The sequence below is a fragment of the Saccostrea cucullata genome, unplaced genomic scaffold (assembly GCF_032062105.1).
Source record: "Saccostrea cucullata isolate Sc308-1 unplaced genomic scaffold, CSIRO_AGI_Scuc_v1 ctg554, whole genome shotgun sequence".
In the NCBI taxonomy this organism is placed as follows: Eukaryota; Metazoa; Mollusca; class Bivalvia; order Ostreida; family Ostreidae; genus Saccostrea; species Saccostrea cuccullata.
This window is the reverse complement of record NW_026931577.1, coordinates 371005-379297: the sequence shown is the minus strand read 5'-3', so window position 1 is coordinate 379297 and position 8293 is coordinate 371005. Positions and strand designations below refer to the sequence as shown.

The 8293-nt window shown below is 30.4% G+C and overlaps 1 protein-coding gene across 1 annotated transcript in view; it reads left to right on the top strand.

Annotated features, from left to right (window-relative positions):
- The window catches only part of LOC134233039 (hemicentin-1-like), a 145878-nt gene that overhangs the window by 57003 nt on the left and 80582 nt on the right, over window positions 1-8293 (top strand). The window lies entirely within an intron of this gene.

Genomic DNA, 8293 nt, shown 5'->3' with positions numbered 1-8293 from the left:
TGTAAAGATGATAAGTGATGAATTTCTCCCCTGTTACTAATTTGCCTCTCTGAGGAAAATGAGAAATTCAAAACTTTCTTGTATATCAACAGGACCCAGTCATGCAATCATTCTTCGAAAGCTATGTCTACTTTGGAAAATGTAAGAGTATTGTAGTGACACTGAGTTTATGGAAAAACATCGTGTTTCAAAACTCAGGATCCTTTAACAGGATTACAAAATATTTGCACAGCTTCATGTACAGGACATCGTTATTTGAATTCCAGTAGATGATTTCACCACAACGTTAAAATCGTTAATTTCAACCCAGTTTATACATGCACGACGAATGCTGTTCAAAACTAATATCTTAAAAACCTTTTGCATTCCTACATAAGAACAGTGCGTGCAATCATATTCCAATAAAGTCTATTGTTCAAAATAAAGGAAAGTTATTGGAAGAAGAAAGGATAAAAGAGGGATATATGAACTTGGATAATACCATTAAACCCACCTTTTTTTCCTTTTTTAAAAAATTAATAATGAGATTACAATTCTGTCCTACTTCCCAGCTAAATGTCGTAGTGAAAAAAATCAATCTCATTAAAACTGGATCTTTGATTCTAATAAGATTGTGAAAAAAGTATGTTGATACGTTTATAAATATTAATACTCTTTCTTTGTTGTTTTGTTGTTAATTTGTTTAAAGCCTCTTCCGAAAGTTTTCATCCATAAGAGACGCCATCATTTTCTGGTGGAGAATTGCAAATGTAAACCTTTCCATGGCATTCAGGACTTTCAATCAGGGAAGAATCATTTTCTTTCCAGCACCTACTGCACGAAATGGCACCTCGGATTATACAGGAGGAACCCACCTGAATTTGAACCTTTGATACGCGTCCATTATTCCTCAACTTAACTGTAAACGCTGAAAACACTTCGCCAAGTGGGCGACTCTTTCTTTCCTATATTACAGATCCGTTACAATGAAAGATACCAAGACTGCATGTATTCTAATCGTCATATTTGATATGCTTAGACTTTATTGGTTACGTTATATGTTTCTTAAATTTCATAATGTTAATAAGAAAATTCTACTAAATATAAATCATCTGTTTAATCTTTGTTTATTCTAAAAATATTGTTTTATATTGAAATATAAATAACATTATGGTCTCGGCACATACAAAAGAAACTGTCATTAAACATAAATGTTTCAAAGAGAAGATAAAAATAATCTGCAACTCGAATTGTTTAAAGTCATATATGTCGTATTTTTGATAAGTACAGACTAACTAAAATTAAAAAGATCTTTCTATTGGTTTAGATACTTAATATAAAGATAAGACTTTCCTGTAAATTACACAATTTAAATCAATCGCTTTTCTTAGATATCCGAAATTTTAAACAATAACCGATTTATTTCCGACTCGGAATTAAATACAAGACACAGTTTAAAGTTAATTTAACTGTGGAAACGTAGGGATATTTAAGTTCAAAATCGGGAAAAAATTTAATATGAACGTAAATATAGCAAATATCATGTAAATCAACACTTGATCTCGTCTTTTTATTTTTTAACTTAAATACGCCATACATAGCTTTAATCATGTATACTTGTAATCATTAATTTGGTTGCGAATGATGACTTTTTTAACAATGTAAAAGTTTCTTTCCTTGGTGTTTTTTACATCTGAACTTGGCAACTAACTTTAATTTAGGGATGGTGTAATGGTAATGTGTAATGGTAATTGACTGTAATTAATTACAAATTTCCATGTAATTGAAAGTAATGTGTAATTGGCCAAATTTTCAATTAAAAGTAATGGTAATTTAATTAATTACTTTCCAAAAAGGCATGTAATTCACAATTACTTTTCAATTAAATTTAATTACACTGATTTTTAATAAATGAAAAATGCCCCCTCCCCCACATCTCATAAGGGGTTCATTCTACCTATTCCCACTTTTTGAAAATCATGTAGAAAAAGGCAAGATTTTATGTGGGAATAGGTGGAATTTTGTGTAAACAAATAATTAACTATGTTCTTAAATTTAGGTATTAAGTTGCTTTTCCTTGTAAGATCTTTATATTATTTCAAAAATTCGAAATAAATCATATTTTCTCATAGATGTATTCATTATTTTCTGACTTAAAATGTACAAAATACAGGTAAATCTAAACATCTATTGTTATTTGCAAGTGGGAATAGGTGGAATTGAGATTTTTAAAAAGTGGGAATAGCTAGAAGACACCCTCATAAGGTTAACTGATTTTTTTGAGTAAATATTCCGATAGTAGAATTTCTTAAAAGAATTTTAAAATAGTCATATTTCCCTTTTAATTTAATTGCTGGTTAAACATTGCCCTATTTTATTTTCTTAAAAACTTTTAAATCAAATTAATCTTTGTAAAGTGAAGAAAAAAAAATTAATATTTTGATTTTTTAATGAATTAATCCATATCAAAATAAGTAGTCCAATAGCTTCTAATCCTCTTATTTACAATATCTTCAGCTTGTGTTAGAAGTTATCAGGTGCTAATTAGTGCCCTCGGGTCATGTACATATTCCTTAATAGATATTTTTCACACAGTTTGATCTTATCTCTTGGTATTTTTATACACACACTTTGACTTTAAATTGTTGTTTGGCACAGAATAAATCTAATACCAACATTTTGAGAATATCTTAATATGTTGTTGAAATGAGGAAGTATTAATGCCAAAGCATCAATTGCACTTTCAACATAAATTTAATGTTTCATGATTCCAAATTTTTCAACATATGAATTAAGGTAAAACCATGAGTAATCTTTCAACTAGTCAGTATCTATGTATTCCTGTCACAAATACCCCAGTGAAAAAAACTTCAGTGTGGCAGGAAAATCTTCAAATCTAATAGATATAGGTTAGAAAACACACCAGTTGAAAATTATACGAACATTTTAATAATATTGTTGTAAAAAAAATGTTGTAAAATAATCCAATATAAATATAAAGGAATGTACATGACTATTTACCTTATAATTTATACGCTGAATGTAATGTGTAATTTAATTAATTACATTTGCAAAGTAATTGTAATTTAATTCATTACATTTTAAAATCCATGTAATGGTAATGGTAATTTAATTGAAGGTTTTGGGAAAGTAATTGTCATTTAATTAATTACTTTCCTATTTAATTGACCCCATCCCTGCTTTAATTTTATTATTTTTTTTAAATGGCATTGTACTAGTATTTTATTTCACCCTACTGGAGTCCTTTGTTTTGATCAGGAGGATGTATCGGTCCGTAGTCAAATTGAAAACTGGCCTAGTGCGTATGAACATGTCAGCCAAATGACCCAACGATAGGTTATTTTTGATGACAAGTTCATATGAACGACCATAGGATTTTTTTAAAAGCCGACTTTAAACGAGGTTTATGAAATCCCCATAAAATAAACATCAGTTAGTAGTACCTTCAGTTAGTAGCTTCAAAAATCATTCTTACTCAATACGCACAGCAAGATTTTGAATGGCGAATAAGTTGAGAAACATAAATACCATTAGTCGGTGATAGTGATTATTACTACATGAATATTGAAAGATAAGGATGGAAAAGCTTCATGAAGTCATGTCGTTTGTTATACAGTTTAGTTTAATTGAGTTTAGAAAAGTGCATGTATAGGAAATAGTCAGGTTTCTAGTTGAATGTTAAGTAAAATTTATCTTTAGATTGAAAAATCATAACTCACAGAAAATAAACTCTATAAGTCAATTAAATGTGTCTTCCTTTAAAGCTAGTTAAAATTATTTTACGTTTGTAACTTAAAAAAACATGCATTTGTCCATGGAATACCCTTTCCTTCCTTGTTGGAATAAGAGAGGCAATAATAAACAATTCACAATTCAAAAAGCTCATCTTTGAGTATTTGCTGCTTCAACAAAGCATATGCATTACTCAACCTGTTTCCCTGTTGGTTGACTTCAAGTGCGTTCTAGTAAATGAAAACTACTGAGTAAATAACTATACTTCTAAAACTTTATTTTGACTTTGAAGCAACCATTCTCTGTTTACCCACTCTGTTTATTGGTTGCTTTTGAAGCCAATATTTTGCACATGCAATAGTTAACACATATAATGGTTCCTTGCCTTACGAGGCCTTATCAAAGCCTCTTAAGCTTCATTCAAATAAAACAATTTATGTATGATCTTTAGAAGCCAGTGTTTGAGTATTAAAATTCTACTAAATATAAATAAATTGTTTAATCTTTGATTATTTAAAAAAAATATTAAATTTTGAAATATAAATAACGTTATGGTCTCGGCACATACAAAAGAAACTGTCATTAAACATAAATGTTTCTAAGAGAAGACAAATCTGCAACTCGGAAGTGTTTTATCATGTTTACTAGTAATCATTAGTTTTGCTGCGAGTGTTGACTTTTTTGACAATACAAAAAAAAAACTTTCCAGAGTGTTTTACATCTGGACTTTGCAACCAACTGTAATTCAAATAATTTGAAAAAAGCGTTGAATTTCATTTCACCCTCCGCAAGCCCTTTGTTTTGATCAGGAGGATGGCTCTTTCCGTAATCTATTTCAGTATGAAAACTGGCCTAACATTTGCTATACACATCTCATCCAAATGACCCCAGGGTATGTTATATTTGAAAACAATATCATTAAAACGACTACATAATTATCGAAATGCAGACTTTAAACGAGGTTGATGAAATCCCTGTAAAATGTAATTATCAGCTATTAGCATGCCTTAAGCATGTTAAGCTTGCTCCTAAAACCAATCTTACTTAATGACCCAGAGCAAGCTTATGAATGACAAATAAGTTGGAAGACATAAGCACCGTTAGCGAGTAATAGTAGAATATAACTACATAAATATAGAAAGATAACGATTGAAAAGTGCCTTAAGTCATCTCATTTGTTATACAATTCAGTTGCGTTAAAGAAAGTATAGAATACGGTATGGTTTCTTATGGATTGTTTGGCAAAATTTATCTTTAGAACGAAGAATCACACTTGGAATATATAACTCACACAGTCACTTAAACATATATTCCTTTAAAACTTTATGAATTCATTTAATGTAACTTTATGTAACTTTAAAATACATGTATTTGTCTATGGATTATTCTTTCCATCCGTGTTGGAATAAGTGACGCAATAATAAACAGTTCAAAAAGCTCATTTAACATGTTTAAGAGGATTTATGAGTTTAACAAAGCTTATGCAAAAAACGTCCTGTTTTCCTATTGGCTGCTTTCTAGTGAATGAAAATTACTGAGTAAATAACTATACTTCAGAAAACTTTGTTTTGACTTGGAAGCCACTATTCTCTGCTTAGTCACTCTGCTTAATGGTCGGTTTGGAAGCCAATATTCATTCTGTGCATGAAATAGGAAACACACAATACTCTTCCTCTCCTTACAAGGCCGTATTAAAGCCATTCAGATAAAACAATTTAGATATAATCTTCAGAAGCCAATGTTTTTGAGTATTACAATATGTATTATGAAACACACTTCTTTCGCCACTTATGTGGAACCCCTGATGTATCCTTATACAGCGTTTAAAAACAACCTCATTACAAAAAAACTAACGGAGATAAATGTGGTTTTTTTTTATTTTGAACACAGTTTTTATTCAGAATTTCCAGATAATCTAATGTATACCTTTGTAAAATGTTTATATAAAATAAATTTCTAAAACACACAAATTTCTCCAATATTTATTGCTCAAAGAGATTTTATTAGAAATACTACAATGTCTTGTGATATAGATTCTTACTACCAAAATTATAAACAATTTAGAATCTTTTTTAAAAAAAGGTTCTTTCTTTGCAAACTACAATTCCTCAAAGAAAATAACCTTTCCTTATAAAACACAAGAAAGTCCCCATTTGCAAAAATATATTATATTTTCTATATTACACTAAAGTAAAGACTTAAAAGGTAATTTGATACTCAAGATTTTTTTAAAAACTATTATTCACTATAATATTTTGAAATCGATAAAACATTATGATTTTAAAATCATACAAAAATACTTTGATAATCTTTCGTATTTCTTTTTTAAATTTTGAGATCTTGATTTACTTAAGTTATTGAAATATAACGAATGCGAATATTCAAGATAGTAAACTAGTTGTACTGAAGGTAAAATAATTTCTTTTTTCAATGGCGAACCATTTAATTTGTGAACAGTGCTCTGAAAATTCAATTGCCTAAGAGTAATAATCCCCTGTCGACCAGACACACCCAATGTAACCCTTATGTATACATCAGGGTACTCACAAACAGAGTAAGCTTTAGGTTGAAAAAAAAAACCCAGTATTTTTTGTATTCAAGATAACCCTTGGGTGGCATACCTTTAAGATAAGAATCGAAAACTTGACAAGTGATGTTGATAAGATAAATAAATATTTAGACGTTAAGCAGAATAGAAAATGTGTCAGTTACTTAAATTAAGATTATCCCACTTCACACTACACAAGAATGTCAAACAATGTAAAAGGTGATAACGAGAGACTAAACAATGTAAAAGCAGGAGTAACATTTGTGGAGAAATACGGTATCCGAGCTCAAAAGTCCATTAAACAATATATAAGAAAAGTTGAGCAGAGAAAACACGAACTTCCATAACCTCTAAGGTGGGATCGGGTGCCATGGAGGAGTGAGCATCCCCTGCCGACCGTTCACATCCGCCGTTTGCTCCTTGTCATGATCGGGAAATAACGGAATAAAATCTGTGGACAATCAGTGTGTAAATACGAGGGTTGATCCAAAAGTTCGTGAAATTTCTTAATATTTTATTTATTTTTCAGTGGAATTGGTTGAAAATTACAAATGAAAATATAGACACTTGATGAATATTTTAAATCAAAAAACATTTTAAATATCTTTGATAGTAAATTAATGGCAGTTGCCATAGAAACGGTTGTTTGGAAATGCGGGGGAGACATTACCGCGTTTATTATCATTTAAATTCTTAATTCGTGAAATAAGAATTAATCCGCCCTATGTGGTCTATAAAACGAAAATTATGTCATTATTACGATTGCTTGATCTTTTACAAACCTTTGTTTGAGAGTTTTACTGATTTTACTGGATATTTAGTTTATAAGTTGATGATTTATTGCTCATCTTTAAGTTGTCAGATAGTGTCAAATTTCGGTCAAGTCACACGTTTTGTGAAAATCCCGGTATCACTCTATCTTAAACGCGTATATTATTGACATAGGCTTGGGAAAACTGCATTTAGTTACTGGTTCTCAGGTGGCATAAGAAATTTAAGAAAAATAGATCTTCTATGGACGTTGATAAATGGTGTGGTCGCTTTTAAGAGGCTCTGTTTCAGTACATATCCCCCTAGACAAATTAAAAGCGTTAATGGACGTTGTCGGCTGCCGTACTGTTCTTGACATTGCTACTAAAATTGGAACATCATATGGAAAGATAGGTAGTATTTTGAAATATGAGTAAAAAATGAAGATAAGTTGGTGCGAGAAGATACCCAGGTTTTCTAGAGAAAAAAAAAATGGAGAAAAAGGCAGCATTTTGTAGAATTACGTATTCCAATTGGACATTAGGGTGAGATGCTTCTATAAAGTAACGTGACATATCTAACTTGACGTTATGTCGAAGTCTCCCCCGGGTTTCCCAACTATCCATTTTCACAAAGCTCGTGTGACCTTATTGGTAATTGGAAAGTGGTGAAATTTTCCAATATTGTTGCATTATGACTCTATTTTATGAATATGCCTGTTGATTGATTTCATCAAATCACGCTAAAATTTTAGAAAGAAATTCCACGAACTTTTGGATCAACCCTCGTAATGGCCTAACAATCAGTATAAAAAGAGTCAGTCAGCATTTGACTTTTGAAAGATAAATTTGTATTTGCTGACGAAGTCATCGTATCAACCATAGCTAAAGAAATCAAGTTTTTACACAAAAATGGCGATGTTCATGCTTCATCAACTTCTTTGTGAATAACCGATCTCGTTTTAGAAATTGTTGATGCTTAGAACATGCTCTTTCTATGAAATCAACTGAGAGATATAAACTCTGTATGCAGGTGACAAAGTTATATTGCTGCATAAGTAAGGGAAGTTGTTGATTGAAAAATTAAAGAAATTTCTTTTAAAATAAAGCTTTGTTGATAGATAACCATTCACTTCTTTTTGTTGTAAAAAATTCAGATAAGGAACAGATATATCAGATTTTGTGTATCTTTTATTTAAAGCTCGTTGGGATATTTCCTGGCGACATAAGAATAGAAATAACTATTGTTATTTTCCAATACGTG